The following is a 17,500-nucleotide window of genomic DNA, read 5'->3' as shown; positions in this document are numbered from 1 at the left end:
TTGGAAACAGCGGTCAATAAGTTACGAAATTTTGAACTTAACATGGTTCGGAAGGAGACACCAACTGATCAGGTTCAGGATCCGGGAATGTATGGTGCGAAAGTCACTCCAAGCTCAAGTTCAAAATCAGAATCCTCTGCCTACTACTCAAAGGGATAATCAAACTCAAACTCAACTCGTGACGGTCATGTGATTCTCAATATGGATGGCGACGTATGTTTCGTAGCTGGAGGTAGTAATCCTTCAAAACCTCAAGCCACAACTGGAAATTTCTCGTCAAATGTTCCAAGCTATAACTACTCACAGATGCCCATGAGTGTTAAATCAGCTGAACAGCAGTTTGATCTATATGCATCCTTCATTGCATCTTATGAGAACTACATCAAAGGTAAAATAGTCGACCCTGCAACTTTGGATGAAGACTATGATCAGATTGATGCTGATGATTTGGAAGAGATGGACCTGCAGTGGCAGATGGCTATGATAGTAAGAAGGGTAAAGAGATTCATGAAGAAAATGGGTAGAAAGTTCGTTGGAGAAAGACCTGGGTTTGATAAATCAAAGGTTCGATGTTACAACTGTCAGCAAAATGGTCACTTTGCTAAGGAATGTACAAATGAGAGAGTCGAACGAAATCAGAACAGGCCTGCACAACAGAATGGGGGAGGCAGTGAGAATAGGGCTATGGTATCTAGACAGAATGGTGGATACAACTGGAATATACAAGTTGAGGAAGTGTTCGAACAGGCTAATTTGGTAAACATCAAAACTGGAGGAAGTGAGAGGGAGATGGGAGAAAATCAAGCATATATGGCAGAAGTGAACGACCAGCTCTCTGAGGTAAGTTTTGAACTTCATTGTGTTCAATGTGAAAATCTATCTGAACAATTAAAAAACAATAACTGATCAGTTTGTTAGTTTGGACACACAATTTAAAACGTTAAAAGAAGATCATCACTATACTAAAACTAGAGAAAACAGTTACTCAGTAAAAATAAAAGCTAGTGAAAAGGATATCAGAAGTCTTAAAGCCAGTCTAGCTGAAAAAATACAAGTACTTGATCTTAGTTTTGAAGTGTTAGAAGAAAAAACCAAACTAATTGCTGAAAAAGATAAACAGATAGCTGATTACCAGGTAAAAGTGGTGGAACTAAACAGAAAACTTGAACAATTTAGAAATTCATCAGCAATGCTAGATCACATCATAAGTTTTCAACGTTCCCCGGTTAACAAAGGGGGAATTGGATTTTCTGAAGTTCCACCACCGTATAACAATAACTATACTTATAATCCTAGTAATCAGCAATCTGCGAATGTTGAGATCAGTCAGACAGCTCCAATCAAAATTTCTACTAAAGAACCTAAAGTTAATAAGAGCGAAACGAGTAAGCCAATTTCTAATGTTGAGATTTATGTTCCTAGCTTTGTCTCATCAAATTCGGACAAGTCATCCGAATCGGGTGAGATAAAAGAAGAGGTAGTGTTACTAAAACGTGAGGAGGAATATAAGCCCGATGAAAAGAATTCTTCCCTAAATCCGTTTGTCCCACCATATGTTAGACAAACGGGTAGTAATGCAACCTCGACATCTGCAACAACTGTTGAGACGAAAGTTGAAAACAGAAGTTGTTTCAGATGCAATCAAGTAGGACACCTTATTGCTGATTGTCCTCTAAACCAGAGAAAATTTAGAGGTATGAGGCCTCCAAAAACTGAAATACAATGAATATTAATTATGATACTAGTAAGAATGCGAACACACCAAATTTCAGACATTGGACTAATCCAAGATTTCAAAGAAATCGGTCTCATTTTTTCCCAGTTAACTACCAAACCAACAATTATAATTCAGTTAATTCACTAAGTTTTGGATGGCCTCATAGCCAGTCCTCTAGAAGGTTTCCTTTCAGAACTTAAAGAAACCATCCTCAAACTGACTTTGGGCAACCAAAGTACTGGATGCCGGTCAACAGATTTAATCGACCCAAGACCAGTAGGTCTTGGGTCCCCAGATTTTAATATATTTCTTTAATTTTGCAGGAACAGTCAAACAGGGCTGTAAACAATCTGTGGGTTGTTGACAGTGGCTGTTCCCGGCATATGACTGGTAACAAGAAATTGTTACGTGACTGGAAATCTGTTCAAGGAGGAAGGGTTAGTTTCGCTGGAGAGAGTGGATGTAGAATCAGTGGTATTGGAACTGTGACTAATGGAAGAATGAAGTTAGAGAAGGTGAATTTTGTGGAAGAATTGAAGCATAACTTGTTGAGTGTGTCTCAGATTTGTGACAAAGAATACACGGTGCATTTTACTAAAAATGAGGCAATCGTTCTTTATCCTGGTTTCAAGATACCATAGGCCTGGGTGGTGATGAAAGCTCCAAGAGAAAAGAACACGTATGTGATGGATATGAGGTCAACTGAGATGACAACAGAAGAGTCATGTCTTATGTCAAAGGCAACTGAGTCTGAGTCAGAGTTATGGCATCGAAGAATGGGACATATACATCTTCGCAAAATGAATTACATTGTCAAAAATGGGCTGGTGCTTGGAGTTCCCTTGAAGAATTTTAACTTTGAAGATCAGTGCTTCTCGTGCAAGAAGGGAAAGCAACATAAAAAACCTCATCACTCCAAGAAGGTTAACTCAATTGTCAGTACCCTAGACCTACTACACATGGATCTCTTTGGTCCCGTGAATGTAAAGAGTCTAGGTGGAACGTCATAATGCTTGGTTGTAACCGATGATTACTCTCGATACTCTTGGGTATACTTTCTGAAGGCAAAAGATGAGACAGTTCAGTTGGTAATTAACTTGATTACCAAGGTTGAAAATATTGTTGGGAGAAAGGTTAAGTACATCAGGAGTGATAATGGGATAGAGTTCGAGAACTATCAGATGGAGATGTTCTGCTTACATAAAGGGATAGAACATCAGTACAGCGCCCCGTATACTCCGCAACAAAATGGGGTAGCTGAGAGGAAGAATAGAACGCTAATAGAAGGAGCCAGAACCATGCTGGCAGATGCTAAACTTCCCGTGGTGTTCTGGGCTGAAGCTGTCGCCACAGCCTGTTATATCCTTAATCGTGTTTTAACTGTTAAAATATTAAATAAAACTTGTTATGAACTTATGCATGGTAGAAAGACAAACTTGAATGGTCTCGAACCTTTCGGGTCCCCATGTTCGATATTAAAGACAAACTCAAAATTTGGTGAGAAAGCCGACGAAGGTATTTTAGTCGGATATGTTGTTGGGACTCCCAACAGAAGAGTCTTTAATTTATCGAACAGCAAGGTTGAGGTGGTATGTAACACTGACATTACGAGTTACAAATCTCCAAGGCCTAGCATGGGACCCGCTGAAGCTTTCGACTATGATAAACTTTTCAAATATTTTAATATGCCTTATTGGATTTTGCAGAAGTTGATGAGAAAATTGCTTCACAGATTCTGTATGACGAGGAGGAAAATATTGTACAACGTCCGCGATACGACGAAAGTCAACCTTCCTCGTCAAGTGCCGTTGATACTCCTGCTGCCTCTACTGAAGAAGAATTCTTCAATCCATTTCACTCTCAACATCAATCACCCACTGATGAACTCTCTTCGAATTTAGAAAACAATCTGGAAGTCGGTCCGGTTCAGACTACTGCAATTCACAAAAATCACCCTTCGGAGAACGTGTTAGGTAATCTGTCTAACGGTGTTCAAACGAGAAGAAGTTTGGATGAACACACATGTGTTTATGCAAGCATTAAAGACACGGGTATCATAAATGAATGCGTGTACACCTGCTTCATCTGCCAGATTGAACCGAAGAACTATCAAATGGCTCTAAAGGATAGCTCGTGGGTCGAAGCCATGCAAGAAGAATTAGCCCAGTTTGAGAAGATGGAAGTATGGAAATTAGTTGAAAAACCACAGAATGTAATTGCTATCGGTACAAAGTGGGTTTTTAAATGTAAGAGAGATGAGAAAGGGATAATCATACGGAACAAGGCAAGGCTGGTAGTAAAAGGGTTTAATCAGCAAGAAGGAATCGACTACAACGAAGTGTTTGCTCCTGTGGCAAGATTGGAGGCAATTCGACTATTTTTGGCATTTGCTGCAAACAAAGAGATGAAAGTGTTCCATTAGATGTGAAAAGTGTCTTCCTTAATGGTAAAGTCGATGAGGTGGTGTATGTTGAACAACCTCCGGGATTCCCTGACCCAGATTATCCTGATCATGTGTACAAACTGAGTAAAGCTCTATATGGGCTACATCAGGCCCCTCGTGCCTGGTACGCAACCTTGTCCGATTACTTGCTTGAGAATGGGTTCGAAAGAGGAAAGATCGATAGCATGCTGTTTGTCAAGAGAAAAGGGGGAGATTTTCTACTCGTTCAAGTCTATGTGGACGACATCATTTTTGTGCATCAAAAGTCGTCATGTGTCAGGAATTTGAAGCAGTCATGAAAAGGAGGTTTGAAATGAGCGCCATGGGCGAATTAACTTTCTTTTTGGGATTGCAGGTAAATCAGAAGAAAGATGGGATGTTTATTCATCAAACAAAATATGTCCATGATGTGCTCAAATGCTTCAAGATGGACGATTGCACCCTATTTGATACTCCAGTCTGCGTCAACCACAAACTGGGTGCTGATTCTGACAGTGATGAAGACGTTGATCCCACCCAATATCGAGCAATCATAGGTTCTTTAATGTATTTAACTGCATCTAGACCTGATATTATGTTTTCAGTTTGTCTTTGTGCTCGTTTTCAGGCAAGCCCGAAGGAATCTCACATGAAGGGAGTGAAGAGAATATTGCGGTATCTCAAAGGCAAGCCTAAGTTCGGATTATGGTACACGAAAGGGGGAGAACTGGATTTGGTAGCTTACACAGATTCTGACTATGGAGGTTGCAATCAGAACAGGAAGTCTACAACCGGTGGATGTCAGTTTCTGGGAGGAAGATTGGTGTCGTGGCAATGCAAGAAGCAGACCTCAGTAGCCATTTCCACCTACGAAGCAGAGTACATGGCAGCATCAGACTGCTGCTCCCAGGTTCTTTGGATACAACAGCAATTGCGCGATTACGGTCTGAATTTCACTCAAACTCCTATTTGCATTGATAATACTGCTGCAATCTCAGTAACTAACAATCCCGTCAAACACAGCAAAACTAAACATATTGACATTCGTCATCATTTTATACGGTATTGTGCTGAGAAGAAATTAATTGTGCTTGAAAAGGTTGATTCTTTGGATAATTTCGCCGATCTTTTTACTAAAGCGTTTGACCGACCCCGTTTTCAAAATCTTGTTGAGCTTAATGGGATGATCAATCCCGAGTAACCTTGTTTTTCGTTTTGTTTAAAAAAAAAAACCATCACTATCGCTTAGAATTATGTCGGTTGCTTCAGTTTGAAGGACACATCTTCGGATATGTTTGGTCCTTACTTCTACTAGTAGATTTTGAGGATAGCCATTAACCAGATGACTGAAAGTGACCGGGGCGGTTTATGATGGGTTTTTATTCTTTCGCTGAAAAACAGTCGTTCATACTTAGTTAGAAGGACACATACTCGTATGTGGTCGGTCCAGCTGATCCATTGGATCTTCAGGATAGCCATTTACCTTAAGACTTTGACTTGATCGGGGCGATAGAACTTAAAATTTTTTTTAGGGAGATGATATAATTTTTCAAGTCTATAACTTCGTAAGAAGTTTCAATACAATGTTTAAAAGAAAATTGATCCAACCATGGAAAGTGATAGAAAAACTAATTCTGTGTGCTTAACTGGTGAAGTTATTAGGCCTAAGAGACTCTAGAACAGCCATTGTAAGTTATGGTAACTTTATATGGTGCGTAAAAGTAGAAGTGATACAAACTAAATCTCCTCGATTTAATGTGGAGAATCATTCTGAGTTGTGCATGTCTCCATATACATCTTTCCGAATGATAGGCAGAAAAGTAATTACCCAGTCATACACGAGCCCGTGAGCGTTCTGATTCCCGAGAAGATAGTGTCAAGTACCTGCAGTGATCCAGATTCGGGACTTGCAGGTGTCTATAATTTGAAGCTGTATTAATATCTTTATTAAAAAAAATATGTTGTTAAGCCTTCTGGAGCTTGTGTTGTTTCAAATATCAATAAAGAGACAAGAAAGAGAACGGGAAGAAGACTCTAAAGATCGATGTGTGCTTACTGTTTAATCAGACACTACGGGTCGAGGTCAACTCGGGGTGACTTGGGGAAAGCCAAATACGCTTTGAGAATAGATAGGAGGCATCAAAATCTCTCAACTTCGCCTTAGGATTAACTTCGCCTGCTTAAGCTAATATTATTTAAAAGTTCTGGTTAGATGTTCTCAGGCGAAGTTAAAGTTTAGGGCGAAGTTGTACTCAACTTCGCCATATGGCTAACTTCGCCTGCACATGAGATGTTATCATAATTTCGCTCATGGTAAAAGGCGAAGTTATGATCTGCTACGTAAATGTTCTAACTTAGACCGTTTGTTATGCAGATATGGATGCTGTGGCAGGGGCTGGTGGTGCTGGTGGTGACGAAGGTGGTGACAACAACCGACAGTTCTTTCCGGGTCACAACATGTATATCACTTTGGATCCGGATGCTAGGGGTAACAACGACTATCGCGAGATCATATCCTTCCTCGTTCCCTCGCGTATTTTTCACGCCATCGCTACTACTCTTCCCATTTCTCTACCAAATATTGAAGACTTTTGGCGAACGTGACTGTAGAGTTGATCCTCCGGTTATGCGCGCTACAGTGAACAATCAGGTGGTACAGTTCTCGGCAGATCAAATCAGAGTCGCTTTGCATTTCGAGGCTGAAACTACAGATGATCCAACAGATTTTCCGGCTCAAAGGAGTTGGGTGACACTCAAAGGAGAAAGGGATTTTTATTAGATCAGTGGCATTTTCTGATGCACGTGATGATAGTGTGCATGTCTGGTCGTAAAGCTGGTACAGACGGTATGGGGGCAACGATGCAATTTGCAATGACAGCCCTGACTTACAACAAGCCATACAGCTTTAGTCAGATGGTGTTTTATGAAATTGATCGTCAGAGACGCGCGGTCGCCAGGGAAAGATTTTTAATGTATCCGAGATTTTTACAGATGATTTTGAATCATGTAGCCCCTACGCTGCCTCAATGACGTCCTATCCGTTATGTTGAGAGTGTAAGTAAGAGAATCTTTGCGCAATGCAGGTCGTCAAGTGCTCGTAGCAAACCAGAGCTTCGTCCGCGGCACACTGCATTGTTTGGTTATTTGGTGAACCCTGCTTATATTGCTCCTCAAGGAGATGAATTTCGTGACCCGACACCGCAACAGGCTGATGTTCCTCAACCACCTGTACAGCAAGCACTGCCTGCTGATCCTGTTGCAGCTCCGGAAGAACAGGTCGATCTTGAAGCATCCTTTGGTGGCCAAGGGTTCTTTGACATGGAACAAATTGATCCAGCTGCTGAGGTTCGAGACCCAGTAGCTGAGGCATCTGGTGTGAATGTTTCGATGGTAGCTACGTCTGTAGCAGATTCTGAGAGAACTGACTCTGACTCCTCCACTGATGATATCGCTGAAGCTCAACAGATTCTGGTCAGACAAGAAAGAATACATGGCAAGAGAAAGAGAGACTCGGATGACAGTGAATCTGACTATGAGGAGGAGTTAGACAAGTTGATACGAAGATCGAAGAAGGTCAGAGCTGGTGAAAGTTCAGGTGTTGGTGAAAGTTCAAGGGTGGTTCGTTTCTCTCCACCCTCGTTATCTGGTATGACTATGGTTCCTGCTTCGTTGACTGTAACAGTACCGATCACCTCAAGTGTTCTTGTGGTGACAACATCATCATCATTTGGTATTCCTCCAACCACGTTTCAGTTTACTGCTCCAGAGATAGTCTGCTTGCCACCTCCTACTGTCACTCCATCGGAGGTTGTTGCAAGATTTGTTGAGTCAACGTTGGTTGCTACTGTGGGGTTGCCGGTTTCAATACCACCCGCAGTTACTTTTCAGACTACTTCTGATATTCCAGCTAGTTTGGGAATACCTCCGCCTTATGCTCAAGACGTTTCTCACATGCGTTTTGATTTTGATACTACCTTGTCTGATTCTGAAAGGATAGCTGCTCTTGAACGGGTAGTTGCTGAACAGTCAAGAATCAATCTAATCCAGACTCAAGCTATCCAGCGACTTGTAGCAGAAAATCAGATCCAATCGTCCCTCCTTGTTGAGCACGGTAAACTCTTTGATGCTCTAAAACAGTTCTTTGCATCTCAGGGGGAGACGAGCTGCAAGGGCGACGAATTGAGAACCAAGAAGAGACAAGATAGAGACGATGATCCCAATGCATCGAAAGGTGCAGGTGGTGAGTTGCCAAGAACTGAACAAACTCTTGGGACTTCCACATCTCAGGGGGAGTCAACTGGTACGGCAGGTGGATCAGGTGGTGAAAATGTCGTGGTTGTGGATGATGAGTAAATGTTGGGTGATGATGATGTTTTAACTATTGAGGAGATTGAAAAGATAGGAGAACAGATTGTGATTGATAGTGAGATAGAAGAAGGAGAAATTGTGGATGATAGTGTAGAACATGATATTCCAGACGTTGACAAGGTGAATGTGAGTCAGGATATGGATGTGTCAGATGAGTCTGAGTGCGAAGAACAACCGAGATGGAAAGAAGGCTATGCTCAGTGGTTTGTTAAGACAAAGAAGCCAGCGGTCCCAACGATGTTCAAAAAGAGTTACAATATCAAGGGGTATGCTGAGTCAAATAAAGGTATTATTTGTTGGCTGTATGACGAGCAGTTAAAGTTATTTGTGATTAAACGCTTTGATAGGATTCAGTATTTTAAGGGGACGTTGAGATCTCTCAATACCTTGCCTGAGTGTGAGGTAAAGGATTTGGCTAGATTGGGTTTGATTATTAGGAGTGATGACAATATGGCTAGAATAGTTGGGAAGATTGTGTGGAAAGAAAGTGTGAAAGAGAAGAAGTTTGAGTTGTTGAAGCCTCAGAAAGGGAAGCTAGTTGAAGATAAGGAAAGAGGAATGCGAGCTGATGGCAAACCTTGGATGGTGATGAAATATAAGCCGATTCGGTGCTTGAAAGAAGTGCCGATAAAGATAATGCCCAAGGATGTTTTAAAGAGTCTCAAGTGGTGGTACGTTGATAGCCAAACAGCTAAAGCGGTTATGGAATATGAAGACAACACGAAATTCTAAGAGTGTATGATCCCATGCACTTGGTAAATTTGTCTCAAGCTGACTTGCAGGTGCTAAACGATAAGAAGATATTCTATATTCCTGCATGGAAAGATGAATCCAAGAAGTACCAGAGGGTGGTACCTATCTGTGTAAGACAGGGCGTTCATGCTTGAAGACGGGTGACACGAGATTTTTGGGATTGCTAGACACGAGAATGAAGATAGAGATATGAAGCTACTGCCAAGGGGGAGTCTGTTGGTGCATAATGTCAGTAGTTCAGTATCTTGTGTTTTGTATGTGTCTGTAATCGTGTTAGATTGTTTGTTTTGGTTTTGAATATTGTTTTACACAAGTTCGCCTGGGATGTAGGCGAACTTGGAGATAAGCGAAGTTATGACAACTTCGCCTAGTATGTTAGGCGAAGTTGTCGAGGTTATATAAACCTCACTTCGGCTTATTTTGAATAAGTTTTTTTACGAACGTGTTGGTGATTATTGATATCACGTGTTGAAGTGTTGCAATACAATCGTGTTTGTTAGTATTGTAACGTGTCTTTGTTTATCGGTTCAACGTATCATCTATCTTACGCTCGTATCGTAGTACGTGGGGATTCCGCACCCTCGTGTTACGAGATACTCCTGTGTAGATCCGGCTGGGAACCTACAACTCCAACCTAACTGAGGCATTACTCCAACCCATGTACGAGTCCAACCCAACTTAAGAAAACTCCAACCCATGTTTTACTCCAACCGTAAGTACAAGTCAACCCCAAAAGCAACTCCAACCCATGTTACTCCAACCCCCAGGTAATAGTTCGACCCAACCCAAACATCTCCAACCCAAACTTGGACTGGTACTAGCCCAACACAAACCATACAACTCCAACCCAAACTTGGACTAGTTATAGTCCAGCCCAACCCAACCAAAAAAACTCCAACCCAAACAACTCCAACCCAAACTTGGACAGGTAGTTGCCCACCCCAACCTAAGCAACTCCAACCCAAACATGGAACGGTACTTGCCCACCCCAACCCAAGCAACTCCAACCAAAACATGGACCGGTACTTGCCCACCCCAAGTAAAGAAACTCCAACCCAAACCAGGACCGGTACTTGCCCACCCCAAGTCAAGCAACTCCAACCCTTACTTGGACGGGTACTTGCCTAACCCTGCTCAAACAACTCCAAACCAATGCAATGGTCCAACCCAAGCACAACTCCAACCCAGTTGAGGAATAACTCCAACCCATATATACAAGTCCAACCCAACTCAAGACACTCCAACCCCAAGCACAACTCCAATCCAACCGAGGCATAACTCCAACCCAAGCACAACTCCAACCCAACTGAGGCATAACTCCAACCAAAGCACAACTCCAACCCAACTGAGGCATAACTCCAACCCAACAGAGGCATATTTCCATCCCAAGTACTTGTCCAACCCAATTCAAAAAACTCCAACCCCATGTTCAACTCCAATCCAATAGTGGCATTAACTCTCTAACCCGAGTACTTGTCCAACTCAAACAAAACCAACCCAATTCTCCCACCCTGGACCTAATAAGGCCAAGAGGCTGTATATAATTACCCACATGAAATTCGTACAAGTGTTGGAAACACGTAAATCATAAAAGTGTTGGCGCGGCACCAAGTTTAAATTCATACAGTCCATCTACGAGCCCAGTAAGGCCAAGAGGCTGGCTTTATGTAAATCATACAAGTGTTGGCACGGCACCAAGTTGAAATGGCACATGCCTTGAACTTTTGCGAGAAAGTTGGAAATGCACAAAACAACTCAACCCAAACATGGCACCAAGTCATGCACAAAGCTTAAAAGTAGCAAAAAAAGGGTTGCAACACGAGGACTTCCCAGGAGGTCACCCATCCTAGTACTACTTTCGCCCAAGAACGTTTAACTGCAGAGTTCTGATGGGATCTGGTGCATTACTGCTGTTATGATCGCAACCGAAATAGAAGCATTTGCTTATTCATTTATACATTTCCCCAAAGGTAAAAAAATAAAAGAATCAAGACTTCCCAGTGGGTCACCCATCCTAGTACTATTCTAGACGAAGCACGCTTAACTGTGAAGTTCTGTGGATATGAGGCACATGTAGCTGCAATGCTATGAATGTGTATATCCACCATGATTATAATGTTTTATACAATCACCACATGACATTTAGCAAACTAACATGTAATCCTGGCACTTTACCCGATAAGTTGGTCATAAAGTTTCCTCTCATGTTCGCAAGTCACGTTGCCCGATAACCTGGCCACAATGACTTGCAAAACCGAGAACGCTGGCCGGTAAACCTGGCACGTTACCTGATAAAAGCACGGTACGTGGCCGGTAACCTGGGCACGTTGCCCGATAAAACGTCGAGGTTGCCCGGTAAGGTTAGCACGTTACGCGATAAAATGTCGGCGTTGCCCGGTAAAGTATCCACGTTGCCCGACAAACCTGGACCGTTGCCCGGTAAGGCTAGCACGCTGTTCGACAAACCTGTTATGGTCCATCGGCTTCGGTTTAACCCGAAGACATGATTTCATGATTCCATACCCGTTAACGTCGAACATTCTGTAAAGAAACCTGGAACGTTGATGTCGAGCGAGCCCGATCCGCATTCGGGTCCGAGCACGGCACGGATCTACGTTTTAAACACATGACTGACTAACGATCGTGACCGACTAACGATTCCATAACACACCACCTATACCCATGATAATGCTTCCCCGCTACAAGTCCCATTTCGTGAAACTTGTGTTGACGTCGAGGGCCCCATCACGACACGGTCAACGTGTTGACCCAAAAACATGAGGTTACCAACCCCGACCCCATAAACCGGTCATAAAGTTTCCTCTCATGTCCGGGACGGAAAGCCTTGTGTCATTTCGACCGTAACCCAAAACAGGCCCATCGAGTCCGGCCCGCGGGCCCATCACGACACGAAAGGGGGTTCATTTCTCATGGACAGTCATATCTCATGGTCTCGAGTACCCTTACAGAGCCTCGTGACGATCCAACCCCGTTTGGACACCTTGCCCCACCAAAGGCCTTATGGACCAACCGGGCCCACCAAGCGGCTTGTCCCGACCCGAAAACCAAAAACAAAAATTTGGGAACCTCATATTTCAGTGTCTCGATGCCTCACGCCAAATTTCGTGTCAATCCGACCTCGTTTGGTAGGGTTTTCAAAAATTATGATTCCTCAAAATTTTAATATATGTTCCTGTCACTATGTTAATTGTTCAGAATGCATATATAGGGGAGGGGTGGGTGTTGAGCGCCCATGCCCGGGCAAAGTTGGCTGCCAAGCAAAAATATGGAGGTTTAACGTACGAGAAACCAAGGCCCCTCCCCCATGTCGCATACGATGTTCGCCCAACGACTTGGTTTCTTGCATAACGTCCCTAGTAGACTGCCCAAAAGTTGCCCATGGCCAAAACAGCCAAAGGCATGCCAAGGAGCCCATGGCTAGCCAAAGGCATGCCAAGGCGTCAATGGGCAAGCCAAAGACTTGCCAAGGCAAGCCAAAGGCACATCCAAGGCATGCCATGGCCAGGCCAAGGCATGCCAAGGCGCCCATGGACAACCCAAAGGCACGCCCAGGCACGGCCAAAGGCAAGCCAAGGCTCGGCCAAGGCATGCAAAACTCGGCCAAGGCAAGCCAAAGGCACAGCCAAGGCACGGCCAAAGGCAAGCCAAGGCGCCTATTGGCAAGCCAAATGCATGCCAAGGCACGTCCAAGGCATGCCAAAACTCGGCCAAGGCAAGCCAAAGGCATGCCGAGGCATGCCCATGGCCAGGCCAAGGCATGCCCATGGGCAAGCCAAAGGCATGCCAAGGCACGCCCACGGGCAAGCCAAAGGCATGCCAAGGCGCCCATGGGCAAGCCAAAGGCATGCCAAGGCACGGCCAAGGCATGCAAAACTCGGCCAAGGCAAGCCAACATGGGTACCTTCAAAAATTATGATTCCTCTAAAATTTAATGTCTGTTCCTGTCACTTTGCTAAATGTTCAAAATGTATATATAGGGGAGTAGTGGGTTGAGAGCAAGCATGCCTTAGGGAAGGTTGTCCCCTTTGTCATGGCTGTGGGTTGCCATGATATGCTTGCTCGTCTGTTCTAGGCATGATTTAAGGTCGATGGTGGGTTTACGAAATTTTGTGGTGCAACGACACGTCCCTTTTATCCAAACGAATCGTGGCTAGGGTGATGGGTTGCTCTACTCCTCCAAGGCTTGATTCTTGGCTTCCCTGGTTTGGTTTCGAGAAGCGGCTGCCGAGGTGTATTTGAGGCGATGGCTAGGATGTTGGATTTCTGATTGATGGATCCCCAACTGATTTGTCCGGGGGGCCTCTTGTACGTTGACCACCTTGCCCGAAATGGCTAGTTCCCCTTGGGGGTCGTCATACGGTAGTCATTGGAAGTCCAGTCGAGAGCTGGAAGATTAGTGGGCGCCTGTCGGTTGAGGGCACCTCCCAGGCCCAAGAATAGCATTATTCAGGATTGATGCTTGCTTCGACAGTAATTTTACCCTGATGAAAACAATGCTTTGGCCTGTCCTAGTCATGGTTATTGTGGATCGTTGTCTGCTGTTTTTTTACAGCGTTGTTGAATGCCTAGAACGGACTGGGTGGGGGCGGGGGGTTGGGGGTATTCGCATCGCTCGGTGCTTTCTGGGGATTGCCATGGCTTTTGGCTATTCACATTGCCTTTGTGCCTTGTGGGTTGTCACTAGTTGAGCGGTTCTTGGGAATGTCCATCGTAAAGGTGCATGAGTTGTGTTTGGTTTGTTACGGGTGGTTGGCTCTTTGCTGGCGCAGCAACTTCCACCCGGCATACCTCTTCAGTTGTTTGTTTGGGCATCTATTGCCTGGCCCAACTGTGGGTTTCTGTGTTGCGTACCTAAGCAATGGTATTGTCTTGGTTGATTACAGTTGATTTCGTCTCATGCCATTTTTGTGGCATCGGATGAACCACAAAGCGGTCTCTTTGATCCACAACATTACGCTTGCGTTGATGTTGTGGCCCATTGAGCGTTGCTTGGTATCCTGGATATGGAAAACGATGTGGGCAAGGGGTCTCATGGGATCCTTGTTTTGCCCTCATTAAGCGTTTGTGCCTCTCTTAACATGACTTGCTGTCTTGCCTGGTTTGGCCTTGCCATCGGGAGGGTTTGTCAAAGTTAACAATGCTTACTGTCTTGCCTGAAACGGCTTTGCCATCGGGAGGGTTTGTCAAAGTTAACAATGCTTACTGTCTTGCCTGAAACGGCTTTGCCATAGGAAGGGTTTGTCAGAGTTAATAATGCATACTGTCTTGCCTGAATTGGCCTTGCCATCGGGAGGTTTTGTCAAAGTTAAATGCTTACTGTCTAGCCTATTTTGGCCTTGCCATCGGGAGGGTTTGTCAAAGTTAACAATGCTTACTGTCTTGCCTGAATTGGCCTTGCCATCGGAAGGTTTTTTCAAAGTTAACAATGCTTACTGTCTTTCCTGTTTTGGCCTTGCCTTCTGGAGGGTTTGTCAAAGTTAACAATGCTTACTGTCTTGCCTGAATTGGCCTTGCCATCGGGAGGGTTTGTCAAAGTTAACAATGCCTACTGTCTTGCCTAATTTGGCTCTGACATCAGGAGGGTTTGTCAAAGTTAACATGACCTACTGTCTTGCCTGAATCGGCTTTGCCATTGGGATCAGGAGGGTTTGTCAAAGAGTGGCGCATCACCTTGAATGACTTGCCTGTCCCGTGTTGGCTCGTACCAGCTGGAGGGTTATGTCAATGAGGAATGCTACCTGGTTGATCCTGCCCGTAGTCATATGCTTGTCTCAAAGATTAAGCCATGCATGTGTAAGTATGAACAAATTCAGACTGTGAAACTACGAATGGCTAATTAAATCAGTTATAGTTTGTTTGATGGTATCTTGCTACTCGAATAACCCCGACTTCTGGAAGGGATGTATTTATTAGATAAAAGGTCGACGCGAGCTTTGCCCGTTGCTGCGATGATTCATGATAACTCGACGGATCGCACGGCCCTCGTGCCGGAGATGCATCATTCAAATTTCTGCCCTATCAACTTTAGATGGTAGGATAATTTCCTACTATGGTGGTGATGGGTGACGGAGAATTAGGGTTCCATTCCGGAGAGGGAGCCTGAGAAACGGCTACCACATCCAAGGAAGGCAGCAGGCGGGCAAATTACCCAATCCTGACACGGGGAGCTAGTGACAATAAATAACAATACCGGGCTCATATGAGTCTGGTAGTTGGAATGAGTACATTCTAAATCCCATAACGAGGATCCATTGGAGGGCAAGTCTGGTGCCAGCAGCCGCGGTAATTCCAGCTCCAATAGCGTACATTTAAGGTGTTGCCGTTAAAAAGCTCGTAGTTGAACTTTGGGTTGGGTCGGCCGGTGCGCCTTCTGGTGTGCACCGGTTTACTCGTCCCTTCTGTCGGCGATGCGCTCCTAGCCTTAGTTAGCCGGGTCGTGCCCCCGGCATTGTTACTTTGTAGAAATTAGAGTGCTCAAAGCAAGCCTACGCTCTGTATACATTAGCATGGGATAACATCATAGGATTTCAGTCCTATTACGTTGGCCTTCGGGATCGGAGTAATGATTAATAGGGATAGTTGGAGGCATTCGTATTTCATAGTCAGAGGTGAAATTTTTGGATTTATGAAAGACGAACAACTGCGAAAGCATTTGCCAAGGATGTTTTCATTAATCAAGAACGAAAGTTGGGGGCTCGAAGACGATCAGATACTGTTCTAGTCTCAACCATAAACAATGCCGACCAGGGATCAGCGAATGTTGCTTTTAGGACTCCGCTGGCACCTTATGAGAAATCAAAGTTTTGGGTTCCGGGGGGGTATGGTCGCAATGCTGAAACTTAAAGGAATTGAGGGAAGGGCACCACCAGGAGTGGATCCTGCGGCTTAATTTGACTCAACACGGGGAAACTTACCAGGTCCAGACATAGTAAGTATTGACAGACTGAGAACTCTTTCTTGATTCTATAGGTGGTGGTGCATGGTCGTTCTTAGTTGGTGGAGCGATTTGTGTGGTTAATTCCGTTAACGAACGAGACCTCAGCCTGCTAACTAGCTATGTGGAGGTATCCCTCCACGACCACCTTCTTAGAGGGACTATGGCCTTTTAGGCCACGGAAGTTTAAGGCAATAACAGGTCTGTGATGCCCTTAGATATTCTGGGGCCGCACGCGCGCTACACTGATGTATTCAACGAGTATATAGCCTTGGCCGACAGGACCGGGAAATCTTTGAAATTTCATCGTGATGGGGATAGATCATTGCAATTGTTGGTCTTGAACGAGGGATTCCTAGTAAGCGCGAGTCATCAGCTCGCATTAACTACGTCCCTGCCCTTTGTATAAACCGCCCGTCGCTCCTACCGATTGAATGGTCCGGTGAAGTGTTAGGATCGTGGCGACGTGGGTGGTTCGCTGCCGGCGACGTCGCGAGAATTCCACTGAACCTTATCATTTAGAGGAAGGAGAAGTCGTAAAAAGGTTTCCGTAGATGAACCTGCGGAAGGATCATTGTCGAACTTGTACTTACACCTGGCTTTGCGAGGACCGAAGCTCTTGTTTTGTGCCTCGTAAATCCTTGTTGACCTGCGTACAGGGCCGCCCCTCGGGATGTCCTGGATGTAGGTCGACACAACTAACAATTCGGCACAACACGTACCAAGGAAAACATTACTTAAAGGGCTTGTGCCATGTCGCCCCGTTTGCACCAAGCGCGTTGCACGTGGCCTCTTTGTAACCCTAAACGACGTCTCTCGGCAACGGATATCTCGGCTCACGCATTGATATAGAACATACCAAAATGCGATACTTGGTGTGAATTGCAGAATCCCATGAACCATCTTGTTTTTGAACGCAAGTTGCGCCCGAAGCCTTCTGGCTGAGGGCACGTATGCCTGGGCTGATGCCCCACCATCCATCCCTTCTCGGGACTTGTTTTTGTGGGGCGGAGATTGGTCTCCTGTGCCATGGCACGGTTGGCCTAAATAGAAGTCCCCTCATGAGTGACGCACGACTAGTGGTGGTTGATAAGACTGTCGTATCGTGTCGTGCGTTCGTTTCATGCGGCTTGACTCCTTGTAAACCCACATGTGTTGTCCTGTGACGATGCTTCGATCGCGACCCCAGGTCAGGCGGGACTACCCGCTGAGTTTAAGCATATCAATAAGCGGAGGAAAAGAAACTTACAAGGATTCCCTTAGTAACGGCGAGCGAACCGGGAAC

General features: G+C 44.6%; 1 long non-coding RNA gene, 2 other non-coding genes and 1 pseudogene across 3 annotated transcripts in view; 2 read left to right on the top strand and 2 right to left on the bottom strand.

The window, feature by feature from the left end:
- LOC143631529 (uncharacterized) overlaps nucleotides 1-17,500 on the bottom strand; it is a 49,904-nt gene that overhangs the window by 5,710 nt on the left and 26,694 nt on the right. The gene's annotated exons all lie outside the window — the stretch shown is intronic.
- On the bottom strand, nucleotides 11,069-11,187 carry LOC143631542 (5S ribosomal RNA). Its single transcript, XR_013153378.1, has one exon. It is a non-coding gene; the product is annotated as a 5S ribosomal RNA (ribosomal RNA).
- Nucleotides 17,027-17,182, top strand: LOC143631546 (5.8S ribosomal RNA). Its single transcript, XR_013153382.1, has one exon. It is a non-coding gene; the product is annotated as a 5.8S ribosomal RNA (ribosomal RNA).
- Nucleotides 17,396-17,500, top strand: part of LOC143631555 (25S ribosomal RNA) — a 2,525-nt pseudogene continuing 2,420 nt past the window's right edge.

The sequence above is a fragment of the Bidens hawaiensis genome, unplaced genomic scaffold, assembly GCF_021521415.1.
Source record: "Bidens hawaiensis isolate Kalapana, Puna unplaced genomic scaffold, B.hawaiensis_p1.1 tig00006086_1, whole genome shotgun sequence".
In the NCBI taxonomy this organism is placed as follows: Eukaryota; Viridiplantae; Streptophyta; class Magnoliopsida; order Asterales; family Asteraceae; genus Bidens; species Bidens hawaiensis.
The sequence above is the reverse complement of the archived record's forward strand: the minus strand, read 5'-3'. Positions and strand labels throughout refer to the sequence as shown.